The sequence below is a fragment of the Eleutherodactylus coqui genome, chromosome 8 (assembly GCF_035609145.1).
Source record: "Eleutherodactylus coqui strain aEleCoq1 chromosome 8, aEleCoq1.hap1, whole genome shotgun sequence".
NCBI lineage: Eukaryota > Metazoa > Chordata > Amphibia > Anura > Eleutherodactylidae > Eleutherodactylus > Eleutherodactylus coqui.
The window spans coordinates 203957704-203982717 of NC_089844.1; positions in this window are offsets into that span (position 1 = coordinate 203957704).

Below are 25014 nucleotides of genomic sequence, written 5' to 3' on the forward strand. Positions count from 1 at the left end.
ATGGAATTTTGCATTATGACATCATAATGGAATTTTGCATTATGACATCATAATGGAATGTTACATTATGACATCATAATGGAATTTTCCATTATGACATCATAATGGAATGTTACATTATGACATCATAATGGAATGTTACATTATGACATCATAATGGAATGTTACATTATGACATCATAATGGAATGTTACATTATGACATCATAATGGAATTTTGCATTATGACATCATAATGGAATGTTACATTATGACATCATAATGGCATTTTGCATTATGACATCATAATGGAATTTTGCATTATGACATCATAATGGAATGTTACATTATGACATCATAATGGAATTTTGCATTATGACATCATAATGGAATTTTGCATTATGACATCATAATGGAATGTTACATTATGACATCATAATGGAATGTTACATTATGACATCATAATAGAATTTTGCATTATGACATCATAATGGAATTTACATTATGACATCATAATGGAATTTTACATTATGACATCATAATGGAATTTTGCATTATGACATCATAATGGAATGTTACATTATGACATCATAATGGAATTTTGCATTATGACATCATAATGGAATGTTACATTATGACATCATAATGGAATTTTGCATTATGACATCATAATGGAATTTTACATTATGACATCATAATGGAATTTTGCATTATGACATCATAATGGAATTTTGCATTATGACATCATAATGGAATGTTACATTATGACATCATAATGGAATGTTACATTATGACATCATAATAGAATTTTGCATTATGACATCATAATGGAATTTACATTATGACATCATAATGGAATTTTACATTATGACATCATAATGGAATTTTGCATTATGACATCATAATGGAATGTTACATTATGACATCATAATGGAATTTTGCATTATGACATCATAATGGAATGTTACATTATGACATCATAATGGAATTTTGCATTATGACATCATAATGGAATGTTGCATTATGACATCATAATGGAATTTTGCATTATGACATCATAATGGAATTTTGCATTATGACATCATAATGGAATGTTACATTATGACATCATAATGGAATTTTGCATTATGACATCATAATGGAATGTTACATTATGACATCATAATGGAATGTTACATTATGACATCATAATGGAATTTTGCATTATGACATCATAATGGAATGTTACATTATGACATCATAATGGCATTTTGCATTATGACATCATAATGGAATTTTGCATTATGACATCATAATGGAATGTTACATTATGACATCATAATGGAATTTTGCATTATGACATCATAATGGGATTTTACATTATGACATCATAATGGAATTTTGCATTATGACATCATAATGGAATGTTACATTATGACATCATAATGGAATTTTGCATTATGACATCATAATGGAATGTTACATTATGACATCATAATGGAATTTTGCATTATGACATCATAATGGAATGTTGCATTATGACATCATAATGGAATTTTGCATTATGACATCATAATGGAATTTTGCATTATGACATCATAATGGAATGTTACATTATGACATCATAATGGAATTTTGCATTATGACATCATAATGGAATGTTACATTATGACATCATAATGGAATGTTACATTATGACATCATAATGGAATTTTGCATTATGACATCATAATGGAATGTTACATTATGACATCATAATGGCATTTTGCATTATGACATCATAATGGAATTTTGCATTATGACATCATAATGGAATGTTACATTATGACATCATAATGGAATTTTGCATTATGACATCATAATGGGATTTTACATTATGACATCATAATGGAATTTTGCATTATGACATCATAATGGGATTTTACATTATGACATCATAATGGAATTTTGCATTATGACATCATAATGGAATTTTGCATTATGACATCATAATGGAATTTTGCATTATGACATCATAATGGAATTTTGCATTATGACATCATAATGGAATTTTGCATTATGACATCATAATGGAATTTTGCATTATGACATCATAATGGAATTTTACATTATGACATCATAATGGAATTTTGCATTATGACATCATAATGGAATTTTGCATTATGACATCATAATGGAATGTTACATTATGACATCATAATGGAATGTTACATTATGACATCATAATAGAATTTTGCATTATGACATCATAATGGAATTTACATTATGACATCATAATGGAATTTTACATTATGACATCATAATGGAATTTTGCATTATGACATCATAATGGAATGTTACATTATGACATCATAATGGAATTTTGCATTATGACATCATAATGGAATTTTGCATTATGACATCATAATGGAATTTTACAGTATGACATCATAATGGAATTTTGCATTATGACATCATAATGGAATTTTTAATTATGACATCATAATGGAATTTTACATTATGACATCATAATGGAATTTTGCATCATGACATCATAATGGAATTTTTCATTATGACATCATAATGGAATTTTGCATTATGACATCATAATGGAATTTTTAATTATGACATCATAATGGAATTTTACATTATGACATCATAATGGAATTTTGCATCATGACATCATAATGGAATTTTACAGTATGACATCATAATGGAATTTTGCATTATGACATCATAATGGAATTTTTAATTATGACATCATAATGGAATGTTACATTATGACGTCATAATGGCATTTTGCATTATGACATCTTAATGGAATTTTGCATTAAGACATCATAATGGAATGTTACACTATGACATCATAATAAAATTTTGCATTATGACATCATAATGGAATGATACATTATGACATCATAATGGAATGATACATTATGACATCATAATGGAATTTTTCATTATGACATCATAATGGGATTTTACATTATGACATCATAATGGAATTTTGCATTATGGCATCATAATGGAATTTTACATTATGACATCATAATGGAATTTTACATTATGACATCATAATGGAATTTTGCATTATGACATCATAATGGAATTTTGCATTATGACATCATAATGGAATGTTACATTATGACATCATAATGGAATTTTTTATTATGACATCATAATGGAATTTTGCATTATGACATCATAATGGAATGTTACATTATGACATCATAATGGCATTTTGCATTATGACATCATAATGGAATTTTGCATTATGACATCATAATGGAATGTTACATTATGACGTCATAATGGAATTTTGCATTATGACATCATAATGGAATTTTACATTATGACATCATAATGGAATTTTGCATTATGACATCATAATGGAATTTTGCATTATGACATCATAATGGAATTTTACATTATGACATCATAATGGAATTTTGCATTATGACATCATAATGGAATTTTGCATTATGACATCATAATGGAATGTTACATTATGACATCATAATGGAATTTTGCATTATGACATCATAATGGAATGTTACATTATGACATCATAATAGAATTTTGCATTATGACATCATAATGGAATTTACATTATGACATCATAATGGAATTTTACATTATGACATCATAATGGAATTTTGCATTATGACATCATAATGGAATGTTACATTATGACATCATAATGGAATTTTGCATTATGACATCATAATGGAATGTTACATTTTGACATCATAATGGCATTTTGCATTATGACATCATAATGGAATTTTGCATTATGACATCATAATGGAATGTTACATTATGACATCATAATGGAATTTTGCATTATGACATCATAATGGGATTTTACATTATGACATCATAATGGAATTTTGCATTATGACATCATAATGGAATTTTGCATTATGACATCATAATGGAATGTTACATTATGACATCATAATGGAATTTTGCATTATGACATCATAATGGGATTTTACATTATGACATCATAATGGAATTTTGCATTATGACATCATAATGGAATTTTGCATTATGACATCATAATGGAATTTTGCATTATGACATCATAATGGAATTTTGCATTATGACATCATAATGGAATTTTACATTATGACATCATAATGGAATTTTGCATTATGACATCATAATGGAATTTTGCATTATGACATCATAATGGAATGTTACATTATGACATCATAATGGAATTTTGCATTATGACATCATAATGGAATGTTGCATTATGACATCATAATGGAATTTTACATTATGACATCATAATGGAATTTTGCATTATGACATCATAATGGAATTTTACATTATGACATCATAATGGAATTTTGCATTATGACATCATAATAAAATGTTGCAATATGACATCATAATGGAATGTTACATTATGACATCATAATGGAATGTTACATTATGACATCATAATGGAATTTTGCATTATGACATCATAATGGAATGTTGCATTATGACATCATAATGGAATTTTGCATTATGACATCATAATGGAATTTTGCATTATGACATCATAATGGAATTTTACATTATGACATCATAATGGAATTTTGCATTATGACATCATAATGGAATTTTGCATTATGACATCATAATGGAATTTTGCATTATGACATCATAATGGAATTTTGCATTATGACATCATAATGGAATGTTACATTATGACATCATAATGGAATTTTGCATTATGACATCATAATGGAATGTTGCATTATGACATCATAATGGAATTTTGCATTATGACATCATAATGGAATTTTGCATTAATACATCATAATGGAATGATACATTATGACATCATAATGGAATTTTTCATTATGACATCATAATGGAATTTTGCATTATGACATCATAATGGAATTTTACATTATGACATCATAATGGAATTTTGCATTATGACATCATAATAAAATGTTGCAATATGACATCATAATGGAATGTTACATTATGACATCATAATGGAATTTTGCATTATGACATCATAATGGAATTTTGCATTAATACATCATAATGGAATGATACATTATGACATCATAATGGAATTTTGCATTATGACATCATAATGGAATGTTACATTATGACATCATAATGGAATTTTGCATTATGACATCATAATGGAATGTTGCATTATGACATCATAATGGAATTTTGCATTATGACATCATAATGGAATTTTGCATTAATACATCATAATGGAATGATACATTATGACATCATAATGGAATTTTTCATTATGACATCATAATGGGATTTTACATTATGACATCATAATGGAATTTTGCATTATGACATCATAATGGAATTTTACATTATGACATCATAATGGAATTTTGCATTATGACATCATAATGGAATTTTGCATTATGACATCATAATGGAATGTTACATTATGACATCATAATGGAATTTTTTATTATGACATCATAATGGAATTTTGCATTATGACATCATAATGGAATTTTGCATTATGACATCATAATGGAATGTTACATTATGACGTCATAATGGCATTTTGCATTATGACATCATAATGGAATTTTGCATTATGACATCATAATGGAATGTTACATTATGACGTCATAATGGAATTTTGCATTATGACATCATAATGGAATTTTACATTATGACATCATAATGGAATTTTGCATTATGACATCATAATGGAATTTTGCATTATGACATCATAATGGAATTTTACATTATGACATCATAATGGAATTTTGCATAATGACATCATAATGGAATTTTGCATTATGACATCATAATGGAATGTTACATTATGACATCATAATGGAATTTTGCATTATGACATCATAATGGAATGTTACATTATGACATCATAATAGAATTTTGCATTATGACATCATAATGGAATTTACATTATGACATCATAATGGAATTTTACATTATGACATCATAATGGAATTTTGCATTATGACATCATAATGGAATGTTACATTATGACATCATAATGGAATTTTGCATTATGACATCATAATGGAATGTTACATTATGACATCATAATGGAATTTTGCATTATGACATCATAATGGAATGTTACATTATGACATCATAATGGCATTTTGCATTATGACATCATAATGGAATTTTGCATTATGACATCATAATGGAATGTTACATTATGACATCATAATAGAATTTTGCATTATGACATCATAATGGACTTTACATTATGACATCATAATGGAATTTTACATTATGACATCATTATGGAATTTTGCATTATGACATCATAATGGAATGTTACATTATGACATCATAATGGAATTTTGCATTATGACATCATAATGGAATTTTGCATTATGACATCATAATGGAATTTTGCATTATGACATCATAATGGAATTTTACATTATGACATCATAATGGAATTTTGCATTATGACATCATAATGGAATTTTGCATTATGACATCATAATGGAATGTTACATTATGACATCATAATGGAATGTTACATTGTGACATCATAATAGAATTTTGCATTGACATCATAATGGAATTTACATTATGACATCATAATGGAATTTTACATTATGACATCATAATGGAATTTTGCATTATGACATCATAATGGAATGTTACATTATGACATCATAATGGAATTTTGCATTATGACATCATAATGGAATGTTACATTATGACATCATAATGGAATTTTGCATTATGACATCATAATGGAATGTTGCATTATGACATCATAATTGAATTTTGCATTATGACATCATAATGGAATTTTGCATTATGACATCATAATGGAATGTTACATTATGACATCATAATGGAATTTTGCATTATGACATCATAATGGAATGTTACATTATGACATCATAATGGAATGTTACATTATGACATCATAATGGAATTTTGCATTATGACATCATAATGGAATGTTACATTATGACATCATAATGGCATTTTGCATTATGACATCATAATGGAATTTTGCATTATGACATCATAATGGAATGTTACATTATGACATCATAATGGAATTTTGCATTATGACATCATAATGGGATTTTACATTATGACATCATAATGGAATTTTGCATTATGACATCATAATGGAATGTTACATTATGACATCATAATGGAATTTTGCATTATGACATCATAATGGAATGTTACATTATGACATCATAATGGAATTTTGCATTATGACATCATAATGGAATGTTGCATTATGACATCATAATGGAATTTTGCATTATGACATCATAATGGAATTTTGCATTATGACATCATAATGGAATGTTACATTATGACATCATAATGGAATTTTGCATTATGACATCATAATGGAATGTTACATTATGACATCATAATGGAATGTTACATTATGACATCATAATGGAATTTTGCATTATGACATCATAATGGAATGTTACATTATGACATCATAATGGCATTTTGCATTATGACATCATAATGGAATTTTGCATTATGACATCATAATGGAATGTTACATTATGACATCATAATGGAATTTTGCATTATGACATCATAATGGGATTTTACATTATGACATCATAATGGAATTTTGCATTATGACATCATAATGGGATTTTACATTATGACATCATAATGGAATTTTGCATTATGACATCATAATGGAATTTTGCATTATGACATCATAATGGAATTTTGCATTATGACATCATAATGGAATTTTGCATTATGACATCATAATGGAATTTTGCATTATGACATCATAATGGAATTTTGCATTATGACATCATAATGGAATTTTACATTATGACATCATAATGGAATTTTGCATTATGACATCATAATGGAATTTTGCATTATGACATCATAATGGAATGTTACATTATGACATCATAATGGAATGTTACATTATGACATCATAATAGAATTTTGCATTATGACATCATAATGGAATTTACATTATGACATCATAATGGAATTTTACATTATGACATCATAATGGAATTTTGCATTATGACATCATAATGGAATGTTACATTATGACATCATAATGGAATTTTGCATTATGACATCATAATGGAATGTTACATTATGACATCATAATGGAATTTTGCATTATGACATCATAATGGAATGTTGCATTATGACATCATAATGGAATTTTGCATTATGACATCATAATGGAATTTTGCATTATGACATCATAATGGAATGTTACATTATGACATCATAATGGAATTTTGCATTATGACATCATAATGGAATTTTACATTATGACATCATAATGGAATTTTGCATTATGACATCATAATGGAATTTTGCATTATGACATCATAATGGAATGTTACATTATGACATCATAATGGAATGTTACATTATGACATCATAATAGAATTTTGCATTATGACATCATAATGGAATTTACATTATGACATCATAATGGAATTTTACATTATGACATCATAATGGAATTTTGCATTATGACATCATAATGGAATGTTACATTATGACATCATAATGGAATTTTGCATTATGACATCATAATGGAATGTTACATTATGACATCATAATGGAATTTTGCATTATGACATCATAATGGAATGTTGCATTATGACATCATAATGGAATTTTGCATTATGACATCATAATGGAATTTTGCATTATGACATCATAATGGAATGTTACATTATGACATCATAATGGAATTTTGCATTATGACATCATAATGGAATGTTACATTATGACATCATAATGGAATGTTACATTATGACATCATAATGGAATTTTGCATTATGACATCATAATGGAATGTTACATTATGACATCATAATGGCATTTTGCATTATGACATCATAATGGAATTTTGCATTATGACATCATAATGGAATGTTACATTATGACATCATAATGGAATTTTGCATTATGACATCATAATGGAATTTTGCATTATGACATCATAATGGAATGTTACATTATGACATCATAATGGAATGTTACATTATGACATCATAATAGAATTTTGCATTATGACATCATAATGGAATTTACATTATGACATCATAATGGAATTTTACATTATGACATCATAATGGAATTTTGCATTATGACATCATAATGGAATGTTACATTATGACATCATAATGGAATTTTGCATTATGACATCATAATGGAATGTTACATTATGACATCATAATGGAATTTTGCATTATGACATCATAATGGAATTTTACATTATGACATCATAATGGAATTTTGCATTATGACATCATAATGGAATTTTGCATTATGACATCATAATGGAATGTTACATTATGACATCATAATGGAATGTTACATTATGACATCATAATAGAATTTTGCATTATGACATCATAATGGAATTTACATTATGACATCATAATGGAATTTTACATTATGACATCATAATGGAATTTTGCATTATGACATCATAATGGAATGTTACATTATGACATCATAATGGAATTTTGCATTATGACATCATAATGGAATGTTACATTATGACATCATAATGGAATTTTGCATTATGACATCATAATGGAATGTTGCATTATGACATCATAATGGAATTTTGCATTATGACATCATAATGGAATTTTGCATTATGACATCATAATGGAATGTTACATTATGACATCATAATGGAATTTTGCATTATGACATCATAATGGAATGTTACATTATGACATCATAATGGAATGTTACATTATGACATCATAATGGAATTTTGCATTATGACATCATAATGGAATGTTACATTATGACATCATAATGGCATTTTGCATTATGACATCATAATGGAATTTTGCATTATGACATCATAATGGAATGTTACATTATGACATCATAATGGAATTTTGCATTATGACATCATAATGGGATTTTACATTATGACATCATAATGGAATTTTGCATTATGACATCATAATGGAATGTTACATTATGACATCATAATGGAATTTTGCATTATGACATCATAATGGAATGTTACATTATGACATCATAATGGAATTTTGCATTATGACATCATAATGGAATGTTGCATTATGACATCATAATGGAATTTTGCATTATGACATCATAATGGAATTTTGCATTATGACATCATAATGGAATGTTACATTATGACATCATAATGGAATTTTGCATTATGACATCATAATGGAATGTTACATTATGACATCATAATGGAATGTTACATTATGACATCATAATGGAATTTTGCATTATGACATCATAATGGAATGTTACATTATGACATCATAATGGCATTTTGCATTATGACATCATAATGGAATTTTGCATTATGACATCATAATGGAATGTTACATTATGACATCATAATGGAATTTTGCATTATGACATCATAATGGGATTTTACATTATGACATCATAATGGAATTTTGCATTATGACATCATAATGGGATTTTACATTATGACATCATAATGGAATTTTGCATTATGACATCATAATGGAATTTTGCATTATGACATCATAATGGAATTTTGCATTATGACATCATAATGGAATTTTGCATTATGACATCATAATGGAATTTTGCATTATGACATCATAATGGAATTTTGCATTATGACATCATAATGGAATTTTACATTATGACATCATAATGGAATTTTGCATTATGACATCATAATGGAATTTTGCATTATGACATCATAATGGAATGTTACATTATGACATCATAATGGAATGTTACATTATGACATCATAATAGAATTTTGCATTATGACATCATAATGGAATTTACATTATGACATCATAATGGAATTTTACATTATGACATCATAATGGAATTTTGCATTATGACATCATAATGGAATGTTACATTATGACATCATAATGGAATTTTGCATTATGACATCATAATGGAATGTTACATTATGACATCATAATGGAATTTTACATTATGACATCATAATGGAATTTTGCATTATGACATCATAATGGAATGTTACATTATGACATCATAATGGAATTTTGCATTATGACATCATAATGGAATGTTACATTATGACATCATAATGGAATGTTACATTATGACATCATAATGGAATTTTGCATTATGACATCATAATGGCATTTTGCATTATGACATCATAATGGAATTTTGCATTATGACATCATAATGGAATTTTGCATTATGACATCATAATGGAATGTTACATTATGACATCATAATGGAATTTTGCATTATGACATCATAATGGGATTTTACATTATGACATCATAATGGAATTTTGCATTATGACATCATAATGGAATGTTACATTATGACATCATAATGGAATTTTACATTATGACATCATAATGGAATGTTACATTATGACATCATAATGGAATTTTGCATTATGACATCATAATGGAATGTTGCATTATGACATCATAATGGAATGTTGCATTATGACATCATAATGGAATTTTACATTATGACATCATAATGGAATTTTACATTATGACATCATAATGGAATTTTACATTATGACATCATAATGGAATTTTGCATTATGACATCATAATGGAATGTTACATTATGACATCATAATGGAATTTTGCATTATGACATCATAATGGAATGTTACATTATGACATCATAATGGAATGTTGCATTATGACATCATAATGGAATTTTGCATTATGACATCATAATGGAATGTTGCATTATGACATCATAATGGAATGTTACATTATGACATCATAATGGAATTTTGCATTATGACATCATAATGGAATGTTGCATTATGACATCATAATGGAATGTTACATTATGACATCATAATGGAATTTTGCATTATGACATCATAATGGAATGTTGCATTATGACATCATAATGGAATTTTACATTATGACATCATAATGGAATTTTACATTATGACATCATAATGCAATTTTGCACTATGACATCATAATGGAATTTTACATTATGACATCATAATGGAATTTTACATTATGACATCATAATGGAATTTTGCATTATGACATCATAATGGAATGTTGCATTATGACATCATAATGGAATTTTACATTATGACATCATAATGGAATTTTGCATTATGACATCATAATGGAATGTTACATTATGACATCATAATGGAATTTTACATTATGACATCATAATGGAATTTTGCATTATGACATCATAATGGAATGTTACATTATGACATCATAATGGAATGTTACATTATGACATCATAATGGAATTTTGCATTATGACATCATAATGGAATGTTACATTATGACATCATAATGGAATTTTGCATTATGACATCATAATGGAATTTTGCATTATGACATCATAATGGAATTTTGCATTATGACATCATAATGGAATTCTACATTATGACATCATAATGGAATTTTACATTATGACATCATAATGGAATTTTGCATTATGACATCAAAATGGAATTTTACATTATGACATCATAATGGAATTTTGCATTATGGCATCATAATGGAATTTTGCATTATGACATCAAAATGGAATGTTGCATTATGACATCATAATGGAATGTTGCATTATGACATCATAATGGAATGTTGCATTATGACATCATAATGGAATGTTGCATTATGACATCATAATGGATTGTTACATTATGACATCATAATGGAATTTTGCATTATGACATCATAATGGAATTTTGCATTATGACATCATAATGGAATGTTGCATTATGACATCATAATGGAATGTTACATTATGACATCATAATGGAATTTTGCATTATGACATCATAATGGAATTTTGCATTATGACATCATAATGGAATGTTGCATTATGACATCATAATGGAATTTTACATTATGACATCATAATGGAATTTTACATTATGACATCATAATGGAATTTTACATTATGACATCATAATGGAATTTTGCATTATGACATCATAATGGAATGTTACATTATGACATCATAATGGAATTTTACATTATGACATCATAATGGAATTTTACATTATGACATCATAATGGAATGTTGCATTATGACATCATAATGGAATGTTGCATTATGACATCATAATGGAATGTTACATTATGACATCATAATGGAATTTTGCATTATGACATCATAATGGAATGTTGCATTATGACATCATAATGGAATTTTACATTATGACATCATAATGGAATTTTGCATTATGACATCATAATGGAATGTTACATTATGACATCATAATGGAATGTTACATTATGACATCATAATAGAATTTTGCATTATGACATCATAATGGAATTTACATTATGACATCATAATGGAATTTTACATTATGACATCATAATGGAATTTTGCATTATGACATCATAATGGAATGTTACATTATGACATCATAATGGAATTTTGCATTATGACATCATAATGGAATGTTACATTATGACATCATAATGGAATTTTGCATTATGACATCATAATGGAATGTTGCATTATGACATCATAATGGAATTTTGCATTATGACATCATAATGGAATTTTGCATTATGACATCATAATGGAATGTTACATTATGACATCATAATGGAATTTTGCATTATGACATCATAATGGAATGTTACATTATGACATCATAATGGAATGTTACATTATGACATCATAATGGAATTTTGCATTATGACATCATAATGGAATGTTGCATTATGACATCATAATGGAATTTTGCATTATGACATCATAATGGAATGTTACATTATGACATCATAATGGAATGTTACATTATGACATCATAATGGAATTTTGCATTATGACATCATAATGGAATGTTGCATTATGACATCATAATGGAATTTTGCATTATGACATCATAATGGAATTTTGCATTATGACATCATAATGGAATGTTACATTATGACATCATAATGGAATGTTACATTATGACATCATAATGGAATTTTGCATTATGACATCATAATGGAATGTTACATTATGACATCATAATGGAATTTTGCATTATGACATCATAATGGAATGTTACATTATGACATCATAATGGAATTTTGCATTATGACATCATAATGGAATGTTGCATTATGACATCATAATGGAATTTTGCATTATGACATCATAATGGAATTTTGCATTATGACATCATAATGGAATGTTACATTATGACATCATAATGGAATTTTGCATTATGACATCATAATGGAATGTTACATTATGACATCATAATGGAATGTTACATTATGACATCATAATGGAATTTTGCATTATGACATCATAATGGAATGTTACATTATGACATCATAATGGCATTTTGCATTATGACATCATAATGGAATTTTGCATTATGACATCATAATGGAATGTTACATTATGACATCATAATGGAATTTTGCATTATGACATCATAATGGGATTTTACATTATGACATCATAATGGAATTTTGCATTATGACATCATAATGGAATGTTACATTATGACATCATAATGGAATTTTGCATTATGACATCATAATGGAATGTTACATTATGACATCATAATGGAATTTTGCATTATGACATCATAATGGAATGTTGCATTATGACATCATAATGGAATTTTGCATTATGACATCATAATGGAATTTTGCATTATGACATCATAATGGAATGTTACATTATGACATCATAATGGAATTTTGCATTATGACATCATAATGGAATGTTACATTATGACATCATAATGGAATGTTACATTATGACATCATAATGGAATGTTACATTATGACATCATAATGGAATTTTGCATTATGACATCATAATGGAATGTTACATTATGACATCATAATGGCATTTTGCATTATGACATCATAATGGAATTTTGCATTATGACATCATAATGGAATGTTACATTATGACATCATAATGGAATTTTGCATTATGACATCATAATGGGATTTTACATTATGACATCATAATGGAATTTTGCATTATGACATCATAATGGGATTTTACATTATGACATCATAATGGAATTTTGCATTATGACATCATAATGGAATTTTGCATTATGACATCATAATGGAATTTTGCATTATGACATCATAATGGAATTTTGCATTATGACATCATAATGGAATTTTGCATTATGACATCATAATGGAATTTTGCATTATGACATCATAATGGAATTTTACATTATGACATCATAATGGAATTTTGCATTATGACATCATAATGGAATTTTGCATTATGACATCATAATGGAATGTTACATTATGACATCATAATGGAATGTTACATTATGACATCATAATAGAATTTTGCATTATGACATCATAATGGAATTTACATTATGACATCATAATGGAATTTTACATTATGACATCATAATGGAATTTTGCATTATGACATCATAATGGAATGTTACATTATGACATCATAATGGAATTTTGCATTATGACATCATAATGGAATGTTGCATTATGACATCATAATGGAATTTTGCATTATGACATCATAATGGAATTTTGCATTATGACATCATAATGGAATGTTACATTATGACATCATAATGGAATTTTGCATTATGACATCATAATGGAATGTTACATTATGACATCATAATGGAATGTTACATTATGACATCATAATGGAATTTTGCATTATGACATCATAATGGAATGTTACATTATGACATCATAATGGCATTTTGCATTATGACATCATAATGGAATTTTGCATTATGACATCATAATGGAATGTTACATTATGACATCATAATGGAATTTTGCATTATGACATCATAATGGGATTTTACATTATGACATCATAATGGAATTTTGCATTATGACATCATAATGGAATGTTGCATTATGACATCATAATGGAATGTTACATTATGACATCATAATGGAATTTTGCATTATGACATCATAATGGAATGTTGCATTATGACATCATAATGGAATGTTACATTATGACATCATAATGGAATTTTGCATTATGACATCATAATGGAATGTTACATTATGACATCATAATGGAATTTTACATTATGACATCATAATGGAATGTTACATTATGACATCATAATGGAATTTTGCATTATGACATCATAATGGAATGTTGCATTATGACATCATAATGGAATTTTACATTATGACATCATAATGGAATTTTACATTATGACATCATAATGGAATTTTACATTATGACATCATAATGGAATTTTGCATTATGACATCATAATGGAATGTTACATTATGACATCATAATGGAATTTTGCATTATGACATCATAATGGAATGTTGCATTATGACATCATAATGGAATGTTACATTATGACATCATAATGGAATTTTGCATTATGACATCATAATGGAATGTTGCATTATGACATCATAATGGAATGTTACATTATGACATCATAATGGAATTTTGCATTATGACATCATAATGGAATGTTGCATTATGACATCATAATGGAATTTTACATTATGACATCATAATGGAATTTTACATTATGACATCATAATGCAATTTTGCACTATGACATCATAATGGAATTTTACATTATGACATCATAATGGAATTTTACATTATGACATCATAATGGAATTTTGCATTATGACATCATAATGGAATGTTGCATTATGACATCATAATGGAATTTTACATTATGACATCATAATGGAATTTTGCATTATGACATCATAATGGAATGTTACATTATGACATCATAATGGAATTTTACATTATGACATCATAATGGAATTTTACATTATGACATCATAATGGAATTTTGCATTATGACATCATAATGGAATGTTACATTATGACATCATAATGGAATGTTACATTATGACATCATAATGGAATTTTGCATTATGACATCATAATGGAATGTTACATTATGACATCATAATGGAATTTTGCATTATGACATCATAATGGAATTTTGCATTATGACATCATAATGGAATTTTGCATTATGACATCATAATGGAATTCTACATTATGACATCATAATGGAATTTTACATTATGACATCATAATGGAATTTTGCATTATGACATCAAAATGGAATTTTACATTATGACATCATAATGGAATTTTGCATTATGGCATCATAATGGAATTTTGCATTATGACATCAAAATGGAATGTTGCATTATGACATCATAATGGAATGTTGCATTATGACATCATAATGGAATGTTGCATTATGACATCATAATGGAATGTTGCATTATGACATCATAATGGATTGTTACATTATGACATCATAATGGAATTTTGCATTATGACATCATAATGGAATGTTGCATTATGACATCATAATGGAATGTTACATTATGACATCATAATGGAATTTTGCATTATGACATCATAATGGAATTTTGCATTATGACATCATAATGGAATGTTGCATTATGACATCATAATGGAATGTTACATTATGACATCATAATGGCATTTTGCATTATGACATCATAATGGAATTTTGCATTATGACATCATAATGGAATGTTACATTATGACATCATAATGGAATTTTGCATTATGACATCATAATGGGATTTTACATTATGACATCATAATGGAATTTTGCATTATGACATCATAATGGAATGTTGCATTATGACATCATAATGGAATGTTACATTATGACATCATAATGGAATTTTGCATTATGACATCATAATGGAATGTTGCATTATGACATCATAATGGAATGTTACATTATGACATCATAATGGAATTTTGCATTATGACATCATAATGGAATGTTACATTATGACATCATAATGGAATTTTACATTATGACATCATAATGGAATGTTACATTATGACATCATAATGGAATTTTGCATTATGACATCATAATGGAATGTTGCATTATGACATCATAATGGAATTTTACATTATGACATCATAATGGAATTTTACATTATGACATCATAATGGAATTTTACATTATGACATCATAATGGAATTTTGCATTATGACATCATAATGGAATGTTACATTATGACATCATAATGGAATTTTGCATTATGACATCATAATGGAATGTTACATTATGACATCATAATGGAATGTTGCATTATGACATCATAATGGAATTTTGCATTATGACATCATAATGGAATGTTGCATTATGACATCATAATGGAATGTTACATTATGACATCATAATGGAATTTTGCATTATGACATCATAATGGAATGTTGCATTATGACATCATAATGGAATGTTACATTATGACATCATAATGGAATTTTGCATTATGACATCATAATGGAATGTTGCATTATGACATCATAATGGAATTTTACATTATGACATCATAATGGAATTTTACATTATGACATCATAATGCAATTTTGCACTATGACATCATAATGGAATTTTACATTATGACATCATAATGGAATTTTACATTATGACATCATAATGGAATTTTGCATTATGACATCATAATGGAATGTTGCATTATGACATCATAATGGAATTTTACATTATGACATCATAATGGAATTTTGCATTATGACATCATAATGGAATGTTACATTATGACATCATAATGGAATTTTACATTATGACATCATAATGGAATTTTACATTATGACATCATAATGGAATTTTGCATTATGACATCATAATGGAATGTTACATTATGACATCATAATGGAATGTTACATTATGACATCATAATGGAATTTTGCATTATGACATCATAATGGAATGTTACATTATGACATCATAATGGAATTTTGCATTATGACATCATAATGGAATTTTGCATTATGACATCATAATGGAATTTTGCATTATGACATCATAATGGAATTCTACATTATGACATCATAATGGAATTTTACATTATGACATCATAATGGAATTTTGCATTATGACATCAAAATGGAATTTTACATTATGACATCATAATGGAATTTTGCATTATGGCATCATAATGGAATTTTGCATTATGACATCAAAATGGAATGTTGCATTATGACATCATAATGGAATGTTGCATTATGACATCATAATGGAATGTTGCATTATGACATCATAATGGAATGTTGCATTATGACATCATAATGGATTGTTACATTATGACATCATAATGGAATTTTGCATTATGACATCATAATGGAATGTTGCATTATGACATCATAATGGAATGTTACATTATGACATCATAATGGAATTTTGCATTATGACATCATAATGGAATTTTGCATTATGACATCATAATGGAATGTTGCATTATGACATCATAATGGAATTTTACATTATGACATCATAATGGAATTTTACATTATGACATCATAATGGAATTTTACATTATGACATCATAATGGAATTTTGCATTATGACATCATAATGGAATGTTACATTATGACATCATAATGGAATTTTACATTATGACATCATAATGGAATTTTACATTATGACATCATAATGGAATGTTGCATTATGACATCATAATGGAATGTTGCATTATGACATCATAATGGAATGTTACATTATGACATCATAATGGAATTTTGCATTATGACATCATAATGGAATGTTGCATTATGACATCATAATGGAATTTTACATTATGACATCATAATGGAATTTTGCATTATGACATCATAATGGAATGTTACATTATGACATCATAATGGAATGTTACATTATGACATCATAATGGAATGTTACATTATGACATCATAATGGAATTTTACATTATGACATCATAATGGAATTTTACATTATGACATCATAATGGAATTTTGCATTATGACATCATAATGGAATGTTACATTATGACATCATAATGGAATTTTACATTATGACATCATAATGGAATTTTACATTATGACATCATAATGGAATTTTACATTATGACATCATAATGGAATGTTGCATTATGACATCATAATGGAATGTTGCATTATGACATCATAATGGAATGTTACATTATGACATCATAATGGAATTTTGCATTATGACATCATAATGGAATGTTGCATTATGACATCATAATGGAATTTTACATTATGACATCATAATGGAATTTTGCATTATGACATCATAATGGAATTTTGCATTATGACATCATAATGGAATTTTGCATTATGACATCATAATGGAATTTTGCATTATGACATCATAATGGAATTTTACATTATGACATCATAATGGAATGTTACATTATGACATCATAATGGAATGTTGCATTATGACATCATAATGGAATGTTGCTTTATGACATCATAATGGAATTTTGCATTATGACATCATAATGGAATTTTGCATTATGACATCATAATGGAATTTTGCATTATGACATCATAATGGAATGTTACATTATGACATCATAATGGAATGTTACATTATGACATCATAATGGAATGTTGCATTATGACATCATAATGGAATGTTGCATTAGGACATCATAATGGAATTTTGCATTATGACATCATAATGGAATTTTGCATTATGACATCATAATGGAATATTGCATTATGACATCATAATGGAATGTTACATTATGACATCATAATGGAATGTTGCATTATGACATCATAATGGAATGTTACATTATGACATCATAATGGAATTTTACATTATGACATCATAATGGAATTTTGCATTATGACATCATAATGGAATGTTGCATTATGACATCATAATGGAATTTTACATTATGACATCATAATGGAATGTTACATTATGACATCATAATGGAATTTTGCATTATGACATCATAATGGAATGTTGCATTATGACATCATAATGGAATTTTACATTATGACATCATAATGGAATTTTACATTATGACATCATAATGGAATTTTACATTATGACATCATAATGGAATTTTACATTATGACATCATAATGGAATTTTGCATTATGACATCATAATGGAATGTTGCATTATGACATCATAATGGAATGTTACATTATGACATCATAATGGAATTTTGCATTATGACATCATAATGGAATGTTGCATTATGACATCATAATGGAATGTTACATTATGACATCATAATGGAATTTTGCATTATGACATCATAATGGAATGTTGCATTATGACATCATAATGGAATGTTGCATTATGACATCATAATGGAATGTTACATTATGACATCATAATGGAATTTTGCATTATGACATCATAATGGAATGTTGCATTATGACATCATAATGGAATGTTGCATTATGACATCATAATGGAATTTTGCATTATGACATCATAATGGAATGTTGCATTATGACATCATAATGGAATGTTACATTATGACATCATAATGGAATTTTGCATTATGACATCATTATGGAATTTTGCATTATGACATCATAATGGAATGTTGCATTATGACATCATAATGGAATTTTACAATATGACATCATAATGGAATTTTACATTATGACATCATAATGGAATTTTACATTATGACATCATAATGGAATGTTGCATTATGACATCATAATGGAATTTTACATTATGACATCATAATGGAATGTTACATTATGACATCATAATGGAATGTTACATTATGACATCATAATGGAATTTTGCATTATGACATCATAATGGAATGTTACATTATGACATCATAATGGAATGTTACATTATGACATCATAATGGAATGTTACATTATGACATCATAATGGAATGTTGCATTATGACATCATAATGGAATGTTACATTATGACATCATAATGGAATTTTGCATTATGACATCATAATGGAATGTTGCATTATGACATCATAATGGAATTTTGCACTATGACATCATAATGGAATGTTGCATTATGACATCATAATGGAATTTTACATTATGACATCATAATGGAATTTTGCATTATGACATCATAATGGAATGTTACATTATGACATCATAATGGAATTTTACATTATGACATCATAATGGAATTTTGCATTATGACATCATAATGGAATGTTACATTATGACATCATAATGGAATGTTACATTATCACATCATAATGGAATTTTGCATTATGGCATCATAATGGAATTTTGCATTATGACATCATAATGGAATGTTACATTATGACATCATAATGGAATTTTGCATTATGACATCATAATGGAATTTTGCATTATGACATCATAATGGAATTTTGCATTATGACATCATAATGGAATTCTACATTATGACATCATAATGGAATTTTGCATTATGACATCATAATGGAATGTTGCATTATGACATCGTAATGGAATTTTGCATTATGACATCATAATGGAATGTTACATTATGACAACATAATGGAATTTTGCATTATGACATCATAATGGAATGTTGCATTATGACATCATAATGGAATTTTACATTATGACATCATAATGGAATTTTGCATTATGACATCATAATGGAATGTTACATTATGACATCATAATGGAATTTTGCATTATGACAACATAATGGAATTTTACATTATGACATCATAATGGAATTTTACATTATGACATCATTATGGAATTTTGCATTATGACATCATAATGGAATGTTACATTATGACATCATAATGTAATGAAACATTATGACATCATAATGGAATGTTGCATTATGACATCATAATGGAATGTTGCATTATGACATCATAATGGAATGAAACATTATGACATCATAATGGAATTTTACATTATGACATCATAATGGAATGTTGCATTATGACATCATAATGGAATGTTACATTATGACATCATAATGGAATTTTGCATTATGACATCATAATGGAATTTAAATTATGACCTTATAATGGAATTTTGCATTATGACATCATAATGGAATTTTGCATTATGACATCATAATGGAATGTTACATTATGACATCATAATAGAATTTTGCATTATGACATCATAATGGAATTTTACATTATGACATCATAATGGAATGTTACATTATGACATCATAATGGAATTTTGCATTTTGACATCATAATGGAATGTTACATTATGACATCATAATGGAATTTTGCATTATGACGTCATAATGGAATTTTACATTATGACATCATAATGGAATTTTACATTATGACATCATAATGGAATTTTGCATTATGACATCATAATGGAATTTTACATTATGACATCATAATGGAATTTTACATGATGACATCATAATGGAATGTTGCATTATGACATCATAATGGAATGTTGCATTATGACATCATAATGGAATGTTGCATTATGACATCATAATGGAATGTTGCATTATGACATCATAATGGAATGTTACATTATGACATCATAATGGAATTTTGCATTATGACATCATAATGGAATGTTGCATTATGACATCATAATGGAATTTTACATTATGACATCATAATGGAATTTTACATTATGACATCATAATGGAATGTTGCATTATGACATCATAATGGAATGTTACATTATGACATCATAATGGAATTTTGCATTATGACATCATAATGGAATGTTACATTATGACATCATAATGGAATGTTACATTATGACATCATAATGGAATGTTACATTATGACATCATAATGGAATTTTACATTATGACATCATAATGGAATTTTACATTATGACATCATAATGGAATTTTGCATTATGACATCATAATGGAATGTTGCATTATGACATCATAATGGAATTTTACATTATGACATCATAATGGAATTTTACATTATGACATCATAATGCAATTTTGCACTATGACATCATAATGGAATGTTGCATTATGACATCATAATGGAATTTTACATTATGACATCATAATGGAATTTTGCATTATGACATCATAATGGAATGTTACATTATGACATCATAATGGAATGTTACATTATGACATCATAATGAAATTTTGCATTATGACATCATAATGGAATGTTACATTATGACATCATAATGGAATTTTGCATTATGACATCATAATGGAATTTTGCATTATGACATAATGGAATTTTGCATTATGACATCATAATGGAATTTTGCATTATGACATCATAATGGAATTCTACATTATGACACCATAATGGAATGTTACATTATGACATCATAATGGAATTTTACATTATGACATCATAATGGAATTTTACATTATGACATCATAATGGAATTTTGCATTATGACATCATAATGGAATGTTACATTATGACATCATAATGGAATTTTACATTATGACATCATAATGGAATTTTACATTATGACATCATAATGGAATTTTACATTATGACATCATAATGGAATTTTGCATTATGACATCATAATGGAATGGTGCATTATGACATCATAATGGAATGTTACATTATGACATCATAATGGAATTTTGCATTATGACATCATAATGGAATGTTGCATTATGACATCATAATGGAATTTTGCATTATGACATCATAATGGAATGTTGCATTATGACATCATAATGGAATTTTACATTATGACATCATAATGCAATTTTACATTATGACATCATAATGCAATTTTGCACTATGACATCATAATGGAATGTTGCATTATGACATCATAATGGAATTTTACATTATGACATCATAATGGAATTTTGCATTATGACATCATAATGGAATGTTACATTATGACATCATAATGGAATTTTACATTATGACATCATAATGGAATTTTGCATTATGACATCATAATGGAATTTTACATTATGACATCATAATGGAATTTTGCATTATGACATCATAATGGAATGTTACATTATGACATCATAATGGAATTTTACATTATGACATCATAATGGAATTTTACATTATGACATCATAATGGAATTTTACATTATGACATCATAATGGAATTTTGCATTATGACATCATAATGGAATGGTGCATTATGACATCATAATGGAATGTTACATTATGACATCATAATGGAATTTTGCATTATGACATCATAATGGAATGTTGCATTATGACATCATAATGGAATTTTGCATTATGACATCATAATGGAATGTTGCATTATGACATCATAATGGAATTTTACATTATGACATCATAATGCAATTTTACATTATGACATCATAATGCAATTTTGCACTATGACATCATAATGGAATGTTGCATTATGACAT